This window comes from Macaca thibetana, chromosome 5 (genome assembly GCF_024542745.1).
Source record: "Macaca thibetana thibetana isolate TM-01 chromosome 5, ASM2454274v1, whole genome shotgun sequence".
In the NCBI taxonomy this organism is placed as follows: domain Eukaryota; kingdom Metazoa; phylum Chordata; class Mammalia; order Primates; family Cercopithecidae; genus Macaca; species Macaca thibetana.
In genome coordinates, this window is record NC_065582.1 from 14,977,233 (window position 1) to 15,002,065 (window position 24,833).

Genomic DNA, 24,833 nt, shown 5'->3' on the forward strand with positions numbered 1-24,833 from the left:
ACACGGGGTTTCACCATCTTGGCCAGGCTGGTCTTGATCTGACCTCGTGAACCACCTGCCTCAGCCTCCCAAAGTGCTGGGATTACAGGTGTGAGCCACTTTGCCCAGCTGTTTTCATGATTTTTCTGTGTCCCAAAACCATTTATTGGGGGAAAAAAAGGCAGCTGATTGGTCTTTCACTCAATCTTGAAAGGAAACAAAAGATGGGACAACGTCTCACTATAAGGCAAGATTAGAAGTATCTATGCTGTAGTCAGCCATAAAAAATGGTTGTTTTATTATTCAGTATACTCCATTCACTCAGTATTTTTAGCTAAAGGATTCAAGCTAGGTTGGAGAACTGCTCATCTAGCCAATTAGTATCCAAAATAAGACTTTCTGAGATAAGACCTATTTTCAGCTGGTCACTTCGACTACTTTCTGCAGGCAAAATTTACATCTATGAAGGAAATCTCTATTTGTCAAGGTGTCTTTACAAGCAGCATATGATGAGTACTAAATATTAGCAATGCTCTCAATGGAGAACACATTGGCTTAAACCTACATAACAAGTCTTACCTTTGTTTAAGGTGCTTTTCTTGGCCATCTTGTCTTAACTGGGCTTTTTCTTATACTCCTCTTTTTTGCAATGGGCAAATTATAATATTTAGCCTTGAAGTCATAGCTCTGTGTCTTTGAGATGTACATTTTCTACATGATCTTAACTAAGGGCTATTCGTTTGGAAATGGAAATTTAGAGGTGATGACATAGAGGAAGAGAGAACAAAATTAAAAAGCACTATTTGGAAACTGATGAATGAAACATTCTAAAAGTATTTTTTTTTTCCTTTTCCTTTTTCTTACTTTCACAGATATAAGTAAAGCATTTGGGCCATCTGGGCAGGGGGTCTTACTTCATCAGCCAGAAAGAAAAAACAATCTAGATACAGGTATTCTTTAATAAACTAGTGAGCTTTTTATTCTTGTACCTGTCCATATGTTTATGAATTTTATACACACACACACACACACACACACACACACACACACACATATATATATATATATATATATGTGATATTGATAGCAGCAGGAGGCAGAAGAGTTCTAGGCAGACAGGGACAGTTCCCTGGTGAAATCCTGAAAGCCAAATTACAAGTCTCCGATAAATCCATGGACCCAATTGAGAACATCTCTTCCTTTTTGGCATGTTTTCCTCTGATCGAGCTCCACTCTTCACCTATTTTACATACAGCTACCCTTCCCTAATTGTTTTTTAACATTGTCTTGTCCACTTTTGAGTGGTGTCTTTGTTTTAGGCTTTTTTGCATACTCACAAGCCAATCAGCACACACTCCTACATTCTGAGCCTATAAAAGCCCTGGACCCAGCCACAGTGGGAGACAGACCACCTGCCTTCTGATGGGGACCACCCTCTTGTCCCCTCTCCACTGAAAGCTGTTTTGTTGCTCAAAAACCTCTTTTTTGCCTTCTTCACCCTCCCGTTGTCAGTATGATTTCATTCTTCTTTGATGTGGGACAAGAATTTCAGACCCTGCCAAACAGGTAGGAAGCAGGCAGTAACACTGTAGCCCACTGCCCTATATGATGGGAAGTAGAAGTGGGAAGTAGCAGTAGGGCCAGGCCAGCCCAAGAGCTGCAGGCCAGAGTGGAGCAATGGGACTGACAGAGCTGTTAACAAACCCATTTGGGTTGCCAGTGGTGGAACTAAAGAGCTGTTAGGACACTAACATGCCCTCTGGAGCTTTAGGGTCATGGACATTCTTATTTGGGTACCACCACATTCCCCTCATCTGGATACTGGAGTCCACCGAGGGAGTCACTTGCAACATGCTTGGTCCAGCCCAAGTCTCATACAAAGCCTACTCCTGTGCTGGCACTTGGAGTGGCTGGCTGGACCCCACACTTGCTTGCTTACACATCCACTTCTGCTGTGGTCTGAGCATGGGTCCCACAGCAAGCATGGAATCTGGACTGGTGTGCAAGTGAGGCACTGCCCAGCAGGGTGAGTGGGCAGGATGCCTGTAGCGAGCCTGGGACTGAGTGAGGCCTGGACAGGGGCATTGCCTGGCACAGAGGTCTTTGGCTGTCAAAGCTCAACCAAAAAAAAAAAAAAAACCTGCATCAATATTTTCTATCTTCTTATGATATTGGCAGAATTAAATTGTAAAAGAGCTTTATTTAATTGGTGTAAAGAAAAACAAACACATTTTTAAACTAAATATCTTCTCAAGAAAATTAAAACTAACCCTCAAATTTTCAAGTTTATGTGTCTTGAGTAATCTCTGGTAAATAAAAATTTTGTTTGGTTTGATTAAGACAAGCACATCCTCTGTGTCCTCGGCTTTAAATATAATACAGATGTACAGTTTCTTTTACTTAGGTTTCCTGATAAAAAGCTTATCTTATCACTATATTACAAAATTTGTCACCAAGAAAATTAAGACAATGGCAAGTTATTTAATGTCTCATCTTTATGAAAAATGTAAGCATAATTATTTTAATAAGTTGAGTTAAATAGATGTAAGCAAAATAGAATTCCCATATGAAATATGTCCTCCCTGTACCAGAAGGTTTTAACATTCTTACCACCAAGAATGGAAAGTTGAGGCTGAGGGATAGCTATACAAACAATTGATTTTCATGCCCAGTCAAAAAAACCCAAGACAGGTACATTTTGCCTCATCTACAGTTTCTTATCAAAGATACTTTGAATTGATAGTAAACATGTTTTGTGCCACACTGACAAATTGTGGTTTGGGAAAGCACATATTTCTTGAAATTACAATTCTTAGATTTGCTGATCTACAAATTGCTAGCAAGAAAGACGGTTCAAAATTCCTTGCTTTTTTGTATTCACTGGAAACTAAGGTCACGAAGGGTTAAGAATTCTAATTACTATATGTAAATAAAATTGTTAGAAATAATAAGGGAAACAACTATGCAAGTATACAAGGACATTAAGACGTGTTTTTATATGCAAAAACTATAAAGTATAAGGATGTTTTGTTAAGGGAAGAAGAAAGTAATTTTTCTTCTAAAGTAAAATGACTAATTCTAAAATGAGAAGAGGGAAAGTATACAATAAAAACTGAATGGATAAGGAAGTCAGAAGGTTTGTGCAAGATGAATCTTGTGAAAGGAATTTTATGAGTGATTAAGCTAGATAAGTTTAGAAAGGAATTATTTATAAGTTTTTCTAAAAATGGAGTATCAACACCAAAAGTACACTGATATGAAACTAGAATTTTGTCCTTTGTGTTAAACAACAGTTTTCTTGTAATTTTGGTCTGCTCTTAAAAGGAAATTGTTAAAGGGTTTTCTGTATCTCTCTCTCTTTTTTTTTTTTTTTTTTTTTTTTTGATGGAATCTCACTTTGTCATCAGGCTGAAGTCCAGTGGTGTGATCTTAGCTCACTGCAACCTCTGCCTCCTGGGTTCCAACGATTCTCCTACCTCACCCTCCTGAGTAGCTGGGACTACAGGCATGCGCCACCACACCCAGCTAATTTTTGTATTTTTAGTAGAGATTAGGTTTCACCACGTTGGCCAGGATGCTCTCAATCTCTTGACCTTGTGATCCACCCGCCTCAGCCTCCCAAAGTGATGGCATTACAGGCATGAGCAACCTCACACAGCCTTCTTTATCTTTTAGTTAAATGGCCTAGACAATAGAAAACAATGATTCTGTATTTTACTAAGACAACTTCTTGCACTCCAGTCTTTACTAGCTTTTTGTTGACTTAAGAAAATTGTCTTTATTGAAAGAACTAAAATTTTTCTATAACTAACTTCCTGTATTTGCCTTGGAAGTCTTTAACATACTACTTTGATTAAATTAATGATGACCATACATAGTAGCCTGTGATCCTATTTTGGTCCAGTGTTTCACATCCTTCATATTTTTGACATATTTTCAGAAATCAAATTTAAATTAAGTCTTTTTTTAAAGTCTCAAATTAACCTTGGGATTTTTCAGGGGTGCCATTGGAAACATCAAACAGGTATCTATCTTTGTGAAAAGAGAGACGTTAAGCATAAGCTTATTTGGTAAATTATGTGAAAGCATTGCCAAATAAGTAAGTCCAAACCTTCTTTGAATTATACTTCTGTGGATGTGTTATTATGTGTTCCAGAAATTATATGCGTGTCTTAAAAATCTGGTTATACTATTGTACCAAGTAAGTATTCCCAAAAACTCTAATGAAGAGACTGATTGATTCATAAAACCACTAACCAAAAATCAAGTAGAATAAGAGTTAATTAAATACCAAGGAAATGCATTGGCAGATTTTTATGCTAAGTCAGTTAGTACTGACATTGTTATTATATGCAATTTGAATGATTTTTGTAAGATAAATCCAAGTCAAATTAACTATAATAACTATTTAATAAACAGTGCTACATGCCTTGTTTGGAGGGAAAAAATCTGGTGTTTAAAAATATATAAATCCAATGTTAAGTGGAGACTTATGGAGGCTTTGATGGCTGCCTGATCTTTCTTGACTTTTTAAAGTTTTCATTATTAAAGACTCCACACTCTGACTCGTTATGGAATAGATAAGATGATACAAATCATGAAAAGAAATAGTGGTGTGACTATTCTAAAATTGCCGAAGTGGTTTATAACCATTGTTTGGGTTGTCAAACCCGTAATTCTAGTAAGAAAATAACCTCAGTTGATACATTTTCGCCACTTGCCGGATCACTTGAACATTTACAGAGGGATTTTACTCAATTGCCAACTTTAATGCTTTTACTGTTTTTAAAAAAATTTTATCATGCAAGAAGCCTGATTCTATAGCATAAGCAAAACATTATTAGAAAATACGTTTTGTTTATGGGGCATGTCTGGAGAAATCTCCAGCAATTAAGGTATTCATTTCACTAGAAAAATTATAGATGTGTCAAATAAGGAATTACAAACACAATGGCATGAAGCAGAGCTAACTGAATCGAATGGATTGCTTTGATCAAAGTTACTACTGATTGATGATCCACTAGAAAATATAGACTGACCTCTTATGAAATAATTACTAGAAGGACCATGCCCCTAATAATTGAACTTCATGTATCTCACACTCATGGACTCTGAAATGACTCAATATTTCAAGACCTTAATGGATTAAGCCAAGGTATATTTTTACAGGTAAAAGAAGCCCTTTGTGAACCACCAGCAGATATCTGCTAGACCATTCATGATCTAGAGCCTGGATATTGAGTCTTTTGGAATTAACGCCAGCAAAAGACTGCCCTTGAAACCCCTTTGAAGTAAAACTTAAGTGCCTTGATTCTTGGATTCATGTCTCTCAACTCAAGAGGGAACTTCCAGACTCCTGGGTCTGTACAGTCATTGGAGATCTCAAGGTAAACCTGGCCGGGGAGGTTTCTTCAGAGAAGCAGATGACATCCTAGATGTAGACAACCTTCCCAAGATCACAGATGAAGAGTTACCTGCATGAAACTTTTGTCCTCCTGACTCTTTTCTCTGTGTTTCTTTTCTTTTTACACATGACAAGATAATGCAATAATTAAGATGTCATATTTGATAGCATCCTCAGGGAACTTAACTGAGTTTTGGATGTCATGTGAAATGTAAGTCCATATATGATCTTAGCTTCTAGTTCACTCTATAACTAGTATTTCAAATATGATTTCTGATACTTTCTAGAGTTACGTATTCAGTTTTCTTGTTTAAATGTAACAGTAGACAAAACTAAAGTGATAGTTTTGCAGTTAAACTCTGCCATAAGTTGAATAAGAAGATGAAAGGAAAAATAATTCAATTTGTACACAGATGTGTAACCTATTCGTTTAATTTTTGGAAACAACTAAGCATTCAATGATTCAATAATGGAGCCTTCATAAATGCTAATATTGTTTCCCTACTGGTGACTGCTAATACACAAGTCATCCCACAGAGAGCTGTTTGTTGTGTCTTTCCAGGATGTATATTTATCTGTGAAGGATTTAACAATATAATCATAATTTAACCATATGCATGGCAACCCTGTGTTTCAGTAAGTGGCTAATGAAGGACCAATGTAGATGAGTGATTTTAATGTTACCACTGTCACTCTATAATCAATTGAAAAGTGATCATTGGTCCACACTTTTTAATTTGCACAATAGAATAAAGAGGAATTTGCTAGCAGACATAAATCCTTCCAAATAGGCATCTTTTTGAAGGATGCTTTTCCCTGGCTTGGCATTAATGTCATTGAAGTTATGATTATAGAAATCTATCTCAAACATTAGGTAGCATATATAGCTGACTCTACTACAAAGATTATAGTTGCCCAGGAAACTTTTTGAAACTTTCTTACTAATGTTGTCCTTAGATAACATGATTGCTTTGGACTGTCTATTGATGGCCTAACAAGGGGGAGCATGTGTGATGTTTAACACTTCTGATGCCCTTGGATAAATACATCTGGTATGGAAGAAATTCAGCTGCAAGAAATCAATAAACAAGCTAAATGGCTAAAACAAATAGATTCCTCTTCTGGTTCATATTTTATGTATTTAAGTTTGATCAGTTTGCTGATTTAGAGCTCCTGTTAGAGTATATTTCATTTTCTTTGTATTATCCTCCTGCTAGCCATCATGATGGTTTCTCTGGTGCACCAGATTTTCTCAAGAGTCTTAAATGTTCTTATGCAGCCATCTGTCATATGCCAAGTGATCTTACTACAGTTTGAATAGTGAAAATATAAAAAGAACAGAAGAAACATTCAACTAATCCAACTGTGAATTGTAAATTCCATACTGAGACCAAACAAGATCATTGTGATGGTGACACAATGATGTCAGTGCCCAAGGTTTTGGTCAATCTTTCCAAACTGAGAAGCTCACCAAATGGGGAAATTTTAAATTAAGAAAAATATGGCCTAAACTCCCTCCATACTTTGAATTCCTTCACAACAGAGTTCAACTTAACGTTGTATTAAAAAAAACTGCTATCTAACTTGAAAGTATATTCCTGCAACAAATGGCTGAGTCTCAGCCAATCACAGCAGCTGAGTTTCAGTTAGTCACAGGGTGCCAACTGATCAGACCATGTCCACATAAGGCATATGCCTTATGACATCATGCCCAAATAAGGCCAGTGCCCAGCTGTAACCAATCAATGTGCTTCTATACATCAGTAACTATTTTTGTCTACAAATACTGAATGGTCATATTCCTAAGTGGAGGTCTCTGAATCTCTCCTCATTCTGAATGCTACTAATTCATGAATGATTCTTTCCTCAAGTAAACTCTGCTAAATTTTATTTGTCTAATGTTTTTGATTTAACAATAAAAATCATGTGCAGACTGAGAGCTACTGCTGCTGCCAAGGTAAAAGCTTTTACTACGCCAACACTGACATGAACAGCTCTGAAACGGTTATCTCAGGTTTCCAGTCTCCCTCTAGCTGCCCCACTGGAAGACATTAATAGAGAGAGGAGTGGCAAAGAAAAGCTATATTGTATAGGCACCCATCCTTCTTGTGACATAGCAGATTGGAAAAAGGAAGGAGTTTTGAAATCGAGAGACAGAACATTAAAATGCACATACACCATCCATGGGCCCTGTCTGCCTTTGCTCAGGAAACACGAGACTAATTTCATGAAAAGCAAACCACTAAAATTGCTTAAAATAATGAAAAGTTTTAATATTCTAGTAGTAACTTTTTAGTTGTTGGTTAATATTTGTGATTCTTAAATATAATGGATCTCTGGGATTTTCTTTCAATGATCTCTGACATACACAATAACATTTCTACTGCCAGGTCATTAAAAATTAACAGATGAAAAATTTCATTAAGAATTGGGTTTCTTTTCTGCAATCGTAGATTTTTACTATTTTTTTCTGAAATAAAGTTTAAACATTTTGCTCTTTGTTCATAATTGAAAGTTGAACATTTTGCGTTTCTTTATTAGATGAAGTTTGAACAGTTTGCTTTTCTAGCTTAGGTGAAGTTTGAATGGTTTGTCCTTCTTTCTTAGATGATGTTTTGCACATTGTTCTTTTCTTTCTTTTTTGTGTGTATCATTGAAAGTTAAATTAACGAATAGTAAAACAAAAGAGAAAAAGGAATTAAAAATTACCATCAAGAAAATCCTTTTGCACAACTCTTTCATCTTTTTGGGGTGGGCAGGATATGGGCCACTATCAATGCTACCTCCAGTGCCCTATATCAGGCAATGAGTATTTTCACCTTTGGTTGCAGTGGCACTAATGTTTATGGTTGCAGATTCCTCTCATATTGCAGGTCTTAGAAGGACAAGTACTTTTCCAAAATGATGTGAACACACTTCCTGTCAATGTACACTTGTTCTGAACCATACTCTGTGCTATTTTTCACTTCACCAATATCAGTTATTGTCATCCCCAGATGACAGTCAGTACTACAGCAGGTGACACGACTCATGTGAGTTCAGTGCACAGTAGAGTGATCTCTCAAATGGGGAATTTCTTTCACATTCTCACATTGAACTCTCCCACACAAGATATCTGAGATATTATATCTTACATATCCAGCCCCAGATACCACAGTGACCAAAATGGTAACCACAGGTATTAATTTATCTGTAGCAATTTGCACCATTTGCTTCTTTGCCAAAAACTTGTCTACACTGTTCATAGTTAATACATCCCTTTTCAGAGCAGTAGACACTGCCCATGCAGTGGATCCTGTTGTGCACATTCATATCTCCTGGACAATTGTGTGAATTTCTATTGAAACACTATGAGATAACGCATTCGTTGTTCTCTTCTCTGTACATATTGCCTGATAGCATGAATTAGCAGGCTTTGTATCAAAGTCCAAAAGCACAGGCAGCCCCAAATTTCAGAGTGTGGTTTGCCAAACAGCATGGATATTTTGCACACAATTGTAAGGATCCACAGTCACGCTTCTCTCCTTCTTCAACCACACCATTCCCACAGCACTTCTCTGTGATGATGTTCTCTGGATTTCAGTGCACAAATAGTGCTTAGATAAAAGGCTGACCAACATAGAATAATCTTTATGTCTGAATAGAGGACTTGTCTTTGATATTCTTTTTTTTTTTCTTTTTCTTTTTTTTTTTTTTTTTTAAAGACAGGGTTTTGTTCTGTGTCTCAGGCTGGAATGCAGTGGCACGATCACGGCTCACTGCCAGCCTCAATTTTCCAGGCTCAATGGCTCAATGAATCTTCCCATCTCAGTTCAATGGATCTGCCCTCCTGAGTTGCTGGGACTACCACATCTGGATAATTTTTGAATTTTTTGTAGAGACGATGTTTCACCATGTTGCCCTTTATATTCTTGAAGACGTCATGCATGTTTCATGACCACAGGAACAATCTTTGACATCATTCTGCATACCAAACCTGTGACCTAACTCGTGTACCAACAGCAATGCAAATGATATAAATTCAGTACCCTGGAACTGTTTAACTCCATAATGAAAACCAGTATTACAGGTTGAACCGAAAATGGTATACGATAATAATCTATCATATTTATCCTTTACTGCAAGTTCTACACCATCATCAGATATGTAGAAATTATAGCTATTTATTTCCATTTGCAAAAGTTATATAAGAATACAAAGGTCCTGTGCTGTAACTTGGTTTTCTTCATTCCAGAACTCAAGTACAGTTAAAACCACATTAAATCCTATTGCAATATTAAAGAACATTTAATTTGTTGGCAACAACTATGATTTCCTCCTGCCCAAGAGAGGTATTACTTTTCAAATAATGAATAGAGTCCACCACTATTGCTAGTTCAAGAAAAAATGTTTGGTCCTCCAGTCCTCATAGCCACTTTGCATCAGAGTGGAATTATCACACTCTTGAAACTCTAATTCTCTTACCATATCTTCTGTTAATCCACATTTCGTGGTTGGGAATTTTGTCTTCTCACTATCCATCTTTTTATACTGATGCTCAAATGTGGCAGAAGACCTTTCGGGTGTTATTTCATAAGCAATGTAATTTATCTGTAGCATTCCTTGAAAACCCCAAAAACAGTTGCTAACAGCAACCAGGGATTCTGGATCCCTTTCCACAAAACCGTGATAGCAGCAGTCATTCCAGATAATAGGGTGATCTTCAAGGAGAGCACTTTGGTCTGTGCAGGTGAACACTGGGAGGTGTTTGGAAATCAAAAGCTTCTGATGTGGACAATATGTCTTTTTTTTTTTTTTCCAAATTACAAGCTACAGGAGAACCATCTTGGAGGATTCATACCACTACCAGTGCAAGTTACACTCAGGGTTATCACCACTTCTTGGGGGGGGCTGTGGTCTTGTGCGCAATATGGGCTTATCAGAAAAGGAACAGAAATACCCTCAGTGACAGCAGCAGGAGTGTGATCCTCATATGCAACAGGGCCTCACCTGCAGCCATTATGGAGCCACCATGATGGAGCTATGAGTGAGAGCAAAAGAGGGGAAGACAGGAGGCAAGTTTTGTCTGTCTTTCTCCTTTGGGTTGGTTTTATGCAAAGTTGACCCTTCGTGGTCTGTTTTCTGGCAGTCAGTCTATCAGAGCAGCCACATTAAAATATAAACTAAAAAGAAGAGCAGACACACAGATGGTGTTATGAATAGGCCAGGGTGAAGGAGAAATAGGAATATATGGGTGAAAATGCGTTAGCGTTTGACTCAACATGTGACTCAATATATAGTACTACATTGGATTGGTTCTTAAACCTTGGTGAGGTAAACTCAGATTGTGTACTAAAGAATGATAATTGACTGCCAGTTGATAAATCCTGAACCCAGATAAAGAGCACATGGATTCATTAGGCTGTTCTCAAAATATATGTATATGTGTGAACATTTTCACAAATATTTAAAAGGAAAGGCTCTTAATTGAAAGATGAACGTATATCTTGTTTTGATGAAGGAATCTTGATTTATACATATTGAATTGGAATAAATATCAATGTTCTTCCTTTCAATTTCAAGTGATACATTATTTAGTTACATTACTCTGGATATATATATGTATGTATGTGTGTATATATATATGAAATACTTTCATATCTTTTTTCATCTTTCTTAACATATACTTCCATGCAACAAATCATTACTTGTCCTATCTTTACCTCTTCCTGTCAAATTACAAAGTATCATTTGTTCTTCAAAAATAGTACTATTTACTGTAATGGATACCTTTGCAGAATAACACAATAAAAATTGTGGAATTGAATGAGGGAGTACCATGTGTCTATAGATAGATATTACTCAAAGATGTATATATTTAGTTATACTCAATAAAAATTACAGTTTTCAAAGCCTTTGGCTATGCACAATGAAAATGAAATAAAACAAGCCAGGAAAGTAACAGTCAGAGATGTGAAAATGCTGAAGATAAAACAAACTGCCTTCAGAATTGAAAAGGAAATCAATGAACCCCAAAAAGGGGGAGGAAATCTTTGGGGAAGGCAATATTATCTGGGACAAAGGCATCAATGTCCCTTGCAGTTTTAAGGTTATAAAGTCACCAGCTCCTGAGATTGACCTCTAAAAATATTCATGTCATATATGAAAACACATTTACACAGCTTATAAAAAATAAAAATAAAAATTTTAATCTAAATGGTAAGAGTTTATTATCACATATTTGTGCAAATGAGAAATCTGGTACAGCACCATGTCTGGCTGGCAACACTGATTTGTCACTTTGCTCTTGAATAATACATTAATTAAACCATATAATATGTAGACACTAAGCTGCATAGTTAGAAACATAAATGAATGGTACAGGCCAAAATAAGTTAATGATATGGAGCATAAATTCAGGAAGAGTATTTGGGGCAAAAATACACTTTAGGAATTTGTAAAATTCCATTCCATATTTTACATAGAAAATACCTCGTTTTATTTAGCTAGTGAGAGTATTCACAGTGATTATCAGGCTATTAATGACAAGATTATCAAAGTAATGAGATTACGAACTGGTAGCTTAGTTAAAAAAACAAAAAACAAACAACAACAACAACAACAAAAGGAGAAAGTGAAATCCGCTATGAGGAATCTAAAATACACTAATTAAATACCGCTTTCAATGGTAGGTAGTACAAAAAGTAAAAATGCTAATTTCAGCACCTGTCATCTTCCATACCTGCATTCTTTTCTCCTTAATTATTTTTTTATCTTGATCTTTGACTTCTTTTCTCTAGAATCATTTTCCTGTCATTTACAGAACCTTTCTTTCATGAAAGCCACAATAATCTCTTCTTTACTCATATCTCTTTATGGAGATCTCCTTATTGCTACTGAAGTTTACAAAAACTTATATCTCAACGATGTGAAGCCCATCAGAGAGGGAGTTTTCCATTCTCAGCATTCTCATATTCCCTGTGAACCAGATGTTTGGCCATAATTTGCTTTGATTGCCAAAGGCGTTTACAAACCACTTAACTGGCAGCCATCTCGTTATATTCTTATCTACTTTTCTTCCTTACTATTACACCAACTTCCCAAATCAGTCCTGCACAAACCACAAATAAATGGGTGTCTGATACTACTTTCTTCTCTGACAATCATCTTATCTAATTATGCCAATAATATTCACTGTGTTTGGAATCATGGAGAAACCATACAGCACACAGTTTTTTGTTTGTTTGTTTGTTGTTACCTTTACATCTCATCTTCAATAAGCTTTCGCCATTGACCTATGGCCCTCACCTCTATGATGTTACCATCCTTGGCCATCCTAATTCGGATATATTAGTTAACCATAATGTTTATTCTTAATTGAAACTTACAGATCAAATTCATAGAGGATTAAAATAACTTTCTTTTCTTTTTTCCCTCTTTCCAAATTCCCTCTTCCATCCCCATAGCCTAGCTCTGGACTTCTTCAGTTCAACCACTGTTGACCACAATCCTCAAGTGAATCTAGATTTATCCTTTGTTTGCTTTGGCCACTCCTACAACTCACTGCCAACACTTCTGGGGTAATAAATCACAGAATATATTTAGGGGATGCTTTAAAAGGGGAAACATAAAATTAAGACCAAATAGTCTGACATTTCACCCTTAAAAGATGAAATCATGGAGAGAGATTTTAAACACTCCTATGCTCTTAATAATTTTTATTTTGTTTACAGTTTTTCTAACTAGCTGTTTTTCTGTTTCCTCATTAATGCATAGGACCCTAAGTGAAAATCAACCTTGTCTTCGTTTTTACAAGTTGCTATTGTTATTGCATATCAGTGATTTTGTTTGAAGTTATAAAACCCCAAATTTTTCATTTCATGTTTGCTTAGTGTAGAATTAGATATTTAGTAATTGGTTTGTCAGTGCACATATGTAGCAGTGGATTTTTTGAAGGCTGAATATGTTATTCTTCTCACTAAAATGACAAGAGTGGCTTGATTGCTTGGGTAAAGTAATCAAGTGATATAAAAGGCAGGTTTACTTCACAAAATGCCAAGAGACCACAAGAATAAAGCCACATCAGTAGAAGAAATCTTTGAGGAAAACATCTATACATTGTGAGTAAAATTATATTACACTTTTTTCTCCATGTCTCTCTTGATATATATTTGTTAATTATTATGGAGTGTGGCTTTTTGTTGTGATGGAAAAGGATTATTTTTCATTAATATAGCCCTGTTGAGAGTGAACTTAACCAATATACATTTTTCAGAATTTGTTTATAAGAACTTATCTTGCAAACAGTAGGAAACAAACTGAAAAGAATATTTGAGCCAGACTGCCTTTGCACTTACTACATTATCTTATACAATGACTCCAGAGACTACACCTCCTGAGAAAATATAACATTTTCATTAATAATGTGGTATAGTGCTATAATAGTGGAGACTTCAAAGTCGTTGGTCATACATTACCCTTTACAAATTTTGGGTTTTTTTTTCTCTCCACACTCACTGAATTCATCATTCTCTGTATCCTAATTACCACATCCCTCTCACTCTCATTTATAGCCTAATTCACTGTTTATAAACTATGAGTAAAATAATAAAAAAAAATCCTTACAAACATGTTAAAGGTTCTGAAGCAAGTAAGTAGACTAGGAAATAATTGAGTGTAAATCCTCCTGAATATCTGAACATTTGGTAAAGAATTACATTTTTTGTGTATGTGCATCTGTGTGTATTCATGCATGTGTAAGTACTGGTGCTTCTCTCTTCTAGAGTTAAACTTTTCAATGACTTACCAACAAACGAATTGACATCTCCTATGATCATATCTTGATGTAGCCCCATTCATGGATTGGTATTGTTTATACACTCATTTTTGTGAATATTTTTATTTGAGGCCTCACATGATAAAGAGAATAATAAATTATCTCCTTCAATTGTCTCTCATTTAAGTTTTAGATTAACTACCTAGCAACAAGAGTCTCTCGGTTCTATAGAATATACCAGTTGGGTAAGATTTTCCCTACTCTAGCTGCATCATCTGTACCAAATTTTATAATTACTTTTTAACATTAATAAATATAGTTTCTTTGTCCTTGTTCTGTGTGCTCCAATAACTCTTCAGTATTAAGAAATCTGATTTCCTTCCTCCATTTATATACCTGATATATAATCTTTTTACTTTCTGTACTTTAGGTCATACTATTACCCTGGTCACAGATTATTTCCTCAAAATTGAACCATATAATGCAATGCTTCAAGTATTTTAAATTCTAGAAAAAAATTCAACCTCATTTAAAACAATTTTTAAGGAATTCGGATATCAGTAATCATCTATATCTTTTTGTCTAAGGTCATTGAATAGCACAGAGACATTTCACATTTGTATATATAGATATGCTTCATTTTTTATGGAGAGCCATTGTCAGTAAGAAAAGACAAAACAAAATTTGAAGAAGAGAGAGATGAATAAATTAATAGTGTGGGAATGTATTTCATTTGGTAAGTTGGCTAGCTGGTGGATTTTAAGAACCAGTCTGAAAAGACTGCATTCCGCATGTTGGCTTAGGGAAACCATGGAAACAAGTTGAGTTTCTATTATCCTTGAGAGTTTACTTGTGGGGCAGAGAGGTTGGTAATATCTACAAGTTTGATATCTGCTAGTGCGTTTCCATTGTCCCTTCATCTTAGTAAGTTAAGCTCTATACCTATTCCTTTACTGAACTTTTTACTTTTACTCTATTTTTTTATTGCAGCTATTTTTTAAAGGACCACATTGACACATGATGATTTTAATGTCTGTGTTAGTTTGCTAAGGCTTCCGTAACAATGTAATATAAAATGCATGGCTTAAATAATAGTTATCAATTGTCTGACAATTCTGAAGACTAGAATCACAATATCACAGCATTGTTAAGGTCATACTGCCTCAGAAGATGCTAGGGAAAGATCTCTTTCGGGCTTTTCTCATACCTTCTGTTAGTTTCTTGGTTTCTGGCAGCATAACTCCAAATTCATCTGCTGATTTCCCTGTGTCTATAATTTTCTTCTTCTACAGGAACACATACTTACATCAGACAATAAAAACATTAAGCCAATTACTGTTACAGGAGACAAAGAAGGTCATTGTGTAATGATACAGAGGTCAGTTCATCAGGAAGATGTATAACAATGATAAATGTATATGTACCCATCATCAGAGCACCTAAATATGTGAAATAAACATTGACATAACTTACGGGGACAATACGCAGCAGTACATTACTAGTAGGAGGCTTCAATACCTCACTTTCAATGATGGAAATAAATCCAGATAGAAAATCAGTAAGTAAACAGATTTGAATAACACTGTAGAACAAGTGGATTCAACAGATATACAAAGAACAAGCCACCCAACAGCAATATAATATATCTTCTTCTCAAGCACACACACATCTTTGAGGATAGATCATATGCTACATCAAAAAAGAAATTTTTAATTTAAAAAGATTGAAATCATGCCTAATGTCTTTTTCAATGTTAAAGGAAGGAAACTAGAAATCAATAACAAAAGAAAACTGGAACAACGTATAAATATGTGCAAATTAAACAATACAGTAAACAACAAATGGGTCAAAAAAAGAAATTAAAAGGAAAATTTAAAAGTATTTTGAGACAAAAGGGAAAACAGAACATCTCACAACTTTCACGTTGCATCAAAAGCATTACCAAGAGAAAAGTTTATAGTGACAAATACCTACTATAAAACAGAAGAAAAATCCCCCCAAAACAACTTAAGAAACTAGAAAAAGAAAAAACAACTATTTCATAACTGAGCAAAAGGAACAAAATGACAAAAATTAGAGCAGTAATAAATAGAAGAAAAAATCAACAGGAAAATAATTACTAGAGTTTGACATTGTTTAGAGATACCAAAAATGATAGTCCCTTAATGAAACTAACAAATAAAGGGAAAACTCAAATAAATAAAACCAGAAGTGAAAGAAAAAACACTATAACTGACATCATAAAAATAAAAGAGCACTAATATGAACAATTAGATGGCAACAAAGTGGACAACACTAGAAGGAATACATAAATTCCTAGACACATATCACCTATCCACGATAGCTGAATCATAAAGCAGAAAATAGGTTTTTGAACATACTAAAACAGATAACGAGATTTAATAAGTAATCATAATCTTCACACCAAAGAAATACCTAGGACTAGATGGCTTTACTAGTGAATTCTATCAAACATTTAAAGAATTAACACGAGTCATTCTCCAGCTCTTCCAAAAAATTGAAGAAAATACTTTCTAACTCATTTAATAAGGCCAACATTAATCTTATACCAAAGCTAATGAAGACACTACAAAAAAAATAACTATAAGTCAATATCCCTGATGAACCTAGATACAAAATTCCTCAACAAAATATTAGTAAACCCCTGGGTGTAGTGGCTCATGCCTGTAATCCCAGCATTTTGGGAGGCAGACGAAGAAGGATAGCATGAGCCCAGGAGTTCAAGTCCTGTCTGGACAACATAGTGAGATCCCTATCTTCATGAAAGGGAAAAAAAGACAAAATACTATCAAACCAAGCTCAATAGCACATTAAAAGGATCATACATCATGAACCAGCAGGAATTACCTCTGGAATGGAAGAATGGTTCAGTATATGCAAATCAATCAATTAAATACATCACTTTCACAGACTGAAGGATAAAAAATGCATGACTATCTCAACCTATACAGAAAAAGCGTTTGACAGAATTCAACATTCTTTCATGACAAAATCTCTCAGGAAAGTATATATGGAAGGAATTTACCTCAACATCAAAAGAACCATCTATGAAAAGTCCAAAGCTAAGATACTCAATGATGAAAATCTGAACCTTTTCCTTTAAGAACAGGAACTAGACAAGGATCTTGTCAATTTCATTCCACATAGTAGTATAAGTTCTAGTCAGAACAGATAAACAAAATAAATAAAAGGCATCTATATCAGACAGGAATAAATATCTCTTTTTGTACATGGCAAGATCATATATGTAGAAAATCTGAAGACCCAAAACAACCAAACACTTTTAAAACTAACAAATAAATTCAGTAATGTTACAAGATGGAAAATTAGCATTCACATATAACTGATATTTCTCTATATTAACAAATAACTATCTGAAAATAATTAAGAAACATCCCATTTATGATAGTATGAAAATGAGTAAAGTATTTAGGAATAAAATTAATGAAGGAGATGAAAGTCTTCTGTACTGCTAATAGAAAACATTGATAAAAGATATTAAAGAAGACACATAAATGGAAAGACATCTTGTGTTCATGTATTAGAAGATTTAATGTTGTTAAAATGCCCATAATACCCAAAGCAATCTGGTGATTTCATATGATGCTCATCAAAATCCCAGTGGCATTTTTACAGAAATAGAAAAAAAATCCAAGAAATCATAGGGACCTACAAAAGATTCCAAATAGCCAAAGTAATCTTGAGCAAGAACAACAAAGCCAGAGGCATTACATTTTCTGATTTCAAAATATAACACAAATTAGAGCAATTAAGTCAATTTGGTAGTGGCATAAGATAGACATATTCACCAATGAAATATAGTGGAGAGTCCAGAAAAAAGCCCACACATGTACAGTCAATCGATCTTTGACAAGGCCACCAAGACTACACAGTGAGGAAAGCATTGGTGTTTCTCAACAAACAGTGTTACAAAAACTCTATTTATATGCAAAAAGTTGAATTTGGATCCTTTTCTTACACTATACACAAAATCAACTCAGCATAGATGAAAGACAAATGCATAAGACCAGAAACTGTAAAACTTTTAGAACAAAACAGAGGGAAAGCTTCTTGAAAGTGCTTGTTGCAATGATTTCTTGGATATGACACCAAAAGCACAGGAAACAAAAGCAAAAATAGGAAGAGAGACTACATCAACCTAAAAGCTTCTGCACAGCAAAGAAAACAATCTACAGAGTCTAAAGGCAGCCTAAGGAATGGGAATAAATATTTGCAAGCCACAGACCTGATAAAGGATTAATATTTAAACTATACAAAGAAATCACAAAACTCAACGGAAAAGCAACCAAATTTAAAAATGCACAAAGGACTTCCATAGACATTTCTTCAAAAAAGACTCACGGAAGGTCAGCAGATACATGAAAAGATTTTAAATATCACAAATCATCAGGGAAAAGCAAATCAAAACCATAATGAAGTATCACTTCACGTAAGCTAGGATGGCTATTAGAAAACAAAATATAATGATATAAATGTTGCCAAGGGTGTGGAGAAACCGGAATGCTTCTACAGTGTTGTTGCAAATGTAAAACGGTGCAACAACTATGGAAAACAATATGGAGGTTATTCAAAACATTAAACATGCAACTATCACATGATCCAACAATCTCACTTCCGGGTATTTGTTCAAAAGAACTGAAATCAGGGTCTCAAAAAGATGTTAGTACTCACATGTTCACTGCAGCACTATTCACAACCAAGAAGGGGAATCAACAACCTAAATGTCCATTGATAGATGAATGAATAAGTAAAATGTGTCATGTACCTACAGTGGAATACTATGCAGCCTTAAACTGTGCATTCCATAATATGTAACAACACGGACAAAACATGTGAACATTATGCTAAGCAAAATTAGCCAGTCTCAGAATGACAAATATTGCATGATAATTGAGTTATTTAAATTAATCAAACTCAGACATAGAGGGTAGATTGGTGGTTGTTAGGAGGTAGGAGGAGAAGGAAATGGAGACTTGTTGTTCATTGCATGTATAGTTTTGGTTATGCAAGGTGAATAACTTCCAGAGATTAGGTATATAACATTATGCCTATAGTAAATACTGTATTGTGCCCTTAACTCATGAAGAGGATAGGTTGATCTCAGATTAAGCATTATTGCAATAAGGAAAAAATGAAAAAGAAAATCCTTACGTGAATAAGATAACTAAATTTATTAGATGTTAAAGTGAAGAGAAAAACAAAATTTGAATTAGCTAGAATATAATGTTGATTTTATTTCTATAGGTAGATAAAATGAGAGAGTGAATATAGTTTTATAATCTGGCTGTTTAACTGGTACAATTTTTCCATTTATTATCTTGATCAGGAAGATTGCATTAACTTTTAAAGTAAAATTACTTATGAACTATTATATTTTATGTTACTTATAATAAGTAAATTTCCCATTAATTTATTTGCTTCTTATGTTATGATTCAGTAACAAAGACCAGTAGCATTATGAAAGCTTAAGCAGCTTTCTCTGCTGGAGTTATAGGAGTAGCATAAAATATAACTGGAAGATTTTTCCTAGAAATCCTTGAGTTTCCTTTATTTAAATCTGTAAATATAGGGCTTATAGTTTCTATAAGCCAGGCAAAACAGTTATCTTCCTGAAATTACAGGAAATCATATAGTTATATGGATTAATTTAACCCAGAAATAGAAAAGTTATGTAAATACATTTTTCAAAAAATTAGCTTGTACTCCCCAAACAAAATTTTTAATTAACCTTGGACAAGTTGTTATAAAGTAGCAAGCCTTAAAAGTAGAAATAAAAATACTGTTTTTTATTAAGAATGTTGAACTAAAGAACAAAATAACAATGTAATTAACACTACTGGATCCTTCAGAGGAGTGTTACTGGTAAAATATGAAAGTTCTATAAATGTCCTTATGAATCCAGCAGGATAGCTATTTTTCCAGTTGGCAGAGAACAGTGAGAGGCTCCCAGCCAACAGACGGTAATAAACCAGGACTGTCAGACATAAAGTTGTAAGAAAATGAATTGTGCTAAGACTGAATGAGCTTGGAAATGGATTCAATCTCAGTTGAGTCTCCAGACTGGCCAACCTCTTCATTACAGACTTGTGAGATCCCTGAGTAAAAGACCTAGCTAAGCTGTGCTCAGATGCCCGATTCACTGAAATTCTGAGATAAATGTGTGTTATTTTAAGTCACTAGTTTTGGGGTAATTTTTTTATGGATCAATAACTGTTGTCCATTTTAGAAAGTAGGTTCCCTTTCTCTGCTTTCTGTAGTATTATTTTAAAAGGTTTGAAGAGATATTAGTGCTGCACAATAGTTACTTTGCATGTTAATTTAAAAAAATGCTGACCACCTTCTGCTGGAATTTTGTTTCTTTTGATTCACAATTCGAAAGAATATCATTATAAGAGATTCAAAATTTCACATATGGGGCCATTTTTATACAAACATCATCTTTGGCATAAGAATTCCCATTTTGTGGATGTTGTTAACTATCTGGAACCATAATTATTAAAGAAAAAATGGGTGGATGTGAGAGGTATAAAGAAAACAACCATTTTGGGGATTTAAAAAAATCATATTTTCATGGAACACCAAACACAGACAGATGGCTCTATAATTGGAAAGCGAATAATCTAATCAATTCTAAAACTTTGGATATCATTAAACATTGGAATCCAACTAATAAAATAAATAAGAAAAATCCAAATTTGTAGTCATCTGCCACTTGAAAGAGAATAGACTGACTGTCACCATACAGAAATCTTTAAATGAATATACCATGAAATTAAAAACCAGAATACATACTGATCAAGGAAGACATAATTGTCAGTGTGTAAATCAAAATCAGACCAAAAATATTATTTTATATGAAATACTTAGCACTTTTAGAAGGAATTAAGGATAATGAGCTAGATGCTTAAATGTTCTAGGAGTGCCATGTACATGTTCCAACAGCACCTTTTATTTTCAGTATCTCAGTGAAACCTCCTGACACATGTCAAAAATAACTCAAAGACATATATAAGTGTCTATTCAGAAACTGAGAGTATATTTTGGTGGAGCGAATATTAGGGATATTTTGGCCAAAAATCAAGGGATTATACCTCCTTGCTTAGACACAAAAGAACTGACAGTGTTGGGTTTTTTGGTTTGTCTATTTTTGCAATAGGAAGGTGCCAATCCCTAAGACATCACTATCAAGCAGAAGCATTTTCAACAAAGCTCTTTTCATTTTTTGTTAACACTCAGATAAAATTCATATTGATTACCTCCAAGATATGCCACAGAGTCTCCCTTTCTTGAAATGTTTATATATTAAAGTAGAACTGGAGGCTCCTCTGTCTCTGGATGGGTAAACAAAGAGAAGTTTGCCCAGAGGAAAGATTCCTGAACACAATATGTTACAGGTTACTTATTTTCCTATAAAAAATAAGTCTAACATAGTGACTTATAACAAAATATTATGATTTCTCACAAATTTATAGGCCAGGAATTCAGGCAGAGTTTGGGCAAGTTTTTCATATATGATGTCTACCAATGTTCTTCTGGTGGTATTCAGCTGGTAGTTTGGATGATATTGAGTGTCTGAGGTACTTTTATTCAGTCTATGACTTCAGCAAGATGGCCAGAAGTCTGGGTTTGGTTGGGTTTGTGTATTAGAGAACCTACATAATACCTCTGTAGCACAGTTTCTCCTTACATTACAGTGTTCCAGGAGCAAACATTCTGGTTGGTCTGGCCAGACACTTGAAAGTCTTCTTAAGATTTAGCTTCAGAATGTCAAATTTGCCATGTTATATTACTAAAGCAAGGAGGAAATCCAGGTCAGATCCAAATGTGGTTGAGAAGGTGATGAAGAGGAGGAAGATATACTATTTCACATGAGAAAGTGGCATGTATGTTTGTGTAAGGAATATATGGATGACATATGTCATAAACACAAGCTACTGAAGTCCATACTCTGGCTTCAATAATTCAAATTTGGTGTCGAATTTTTTTAATAGACTATAATATTTAGAGCAGTTTTAGGTTCTAAGCACAATTGAGAGGAAGGTAGAGAGATAACCCAAATAGCTCCTTCTCACATACATGCACACACCTTTTCAACATTTCCCTCCAAAGTGGCATATTTGTTACAATTAATGAATCTATATTGACACATTATCACTCCCAAATCATCATGTATATTAGGATTCCCTTTTGATGTACATTCTATGAGTTTGGACAAATATATAATGGCATATATACAACATTGTAGTATTACAGAGAGTCCTTTCTCAACTCTAAAAATCCTCTGTGCTGTTCTGTTTATTCCTCCTTCCCCACTAATACCTTAAAACCACTGATCTTTTCAATGTCTCCATAGCTTTTTTCAACTTTAGCGTTGTATTTGCATTAACACAGTATGTGGTCTTTTCAAAATTGGTTCCTTTACTTAGCAAAGGATTATGCATTTAAATTTCATAAAAAACTTATGCATTTAAATTTCCTTCATGTCTTTTTGTGTAGCATGGTATTCATTCTTTTAATAGCTGAATAATACTCCACTGTGTGGATAGATTACACCTTATTTATCTGTTCACCTACCTAGGGACCTCTTCTAAGTTTTGGCAATTATGAATAAAACTGATACAATATCCGCATGCAGATGTTTATTTGGACATAAATTTTCACCTCCTTTGAATAAATTCTAAGGAGAACACTTTCTGATCATATGGAAGAATAAGCTTACATTTTTTTAAGAAACTGACAAATGTATTGTAACAGTTTTTTAATATTATGAATTTGACCGAAAATCAATGAGAGTCTATCATGCCCTACACCATCACTAACATTTGATGTCATTAGCATTTCAGATTTTGGCCATTGTAATATGTAATATGGTATGTTACTGTTGTATTAATTTACATTACACTGATGATATAGTATGTGGAACATCTTTCCATACATGTTTACTTGTCATCTGTATATCTTCTTCAGGTGTCTATTAAAGTCTTTGGCATATTTTAATCAATTGTTTTCTTATTTCTGAGTTTTAACAGTTATTTCTGTATTTTTTAATAACAATACTTTGTTAGAAACATCTTTTGAACATATTTTCTCCCATTCTGTCTTCTCTTTTCGTTCTCTTGACAGTGCATTTATAAAAGCAGAAATTTTTACTTTTAATGAAGTCCAGCTATCAATTCTTTCTTTCAATAATTGTGTCCTTGGTGTCGTATCTAAAAAGTTATAATCAAGCTCAAATTTATCTAGATTTTCTCCTACCTTATGTATTAGTTGTATAATTTTTTATTTTACATTTAGATATATGATCAATTTTGAGTTTATTTCTGTGAAAAGTGTATGGTCTACATCTAGATTCAGTTTTGGAATATATATATATATATTTTTCAGCACCATTTATTGGAAAGGCTATCTTTTCTTCATTTTGTTGCCTGTAAGCCATAGGCTGAGCTCTACGTTAGCCCCTTTCAGCCATGACTGGAGTGTGTGGGAAGCAGAGCGCCAAATCCTTAGACTGCAAACGGCAGAGGGACTCTAGGTCCAACCCGTGAAGCCATTTTTTTTTCTCCTAGTCCTCTGGGCCTTTGATGGGAGGGGCTGCTGCATAGGTCTTTAACATGCCCTGGAGACATTTTTCTTGTTGTTTTGGTGATTAAGATTCAGCTCCTTGTTATGTAAATTTCTGCAGTCAGCTTGAATGGGATTTCCTTTTTTATCACATTGTCAGGCTGCAAGCTCTCCAAACTTTTATGTTCTGCTTCCCTTTTAAAACTGAATGCCTTTAACAGCAGCCAAGTCAGCTCTTGAACACTTTGCTGCTAAGAAATTTCTTCTGCTGGATACCCTAAATGATCTCTCCCAAGTTCAAAGTTCCACAATTCTGAAGGGTAGGAACAAAGTGCCACCAGTCTCTTTGCTAAAACAAGGGTCTGTCCCTGACTAAATTCTGCTGGAACCATGTGGAACCTATGCCACAATACCTCCCTATTTTCATAGCCCTGGGCCTTATCCCAACCCTGCCAACTGACATCTCTGTGCAACCTCTGGAAATAGCTCCCATGTTCACCCACAGAACCAGCATTGTCATGTTCCCCTGCACCTGGAACTACCACGAAACCCATAAAGTTGTTGCCCTCAAGTCTTTCTACAGGTTAAGGCTTTTTTTCTACTAAAGCTAGTCTGTAAAGTGTGGAAGAGGAGCCACCTTCTTCAGATGATCAAACACTAAGACAAGGCTACAAGGAACACAAAAAATTATTCATACAATACCAAAGGAACACAAATTTCTGCCAATAAACCATAAAGAAATGGAGATCTGAGTTGCCAAAAATAATTCAATATTATTGCTTTAAAGAAGCTCAGCAAGCTATAACACAAAAAGACAAATCAACAATTTCAACACAACACATAAACAAAATTAGAGGTTTAAAAAAGAGTTAAAAATCATAAAAGAGGCAGTTTTTGGAGTCAATACAATTAATAGCCTGGGAAACGTAGTGAGACCCTGTCTCTACCAATTTTTTTAAAAAATTGGTTGGGCATGGTGGTGCATACCTGTATTTCCAGCTACTCAGGAGGTTGAGGTTGGAGGATCAACACACACACACATGCGCACACACACACACACATACACGTACTGTAATAGAAAATGCAATGAAG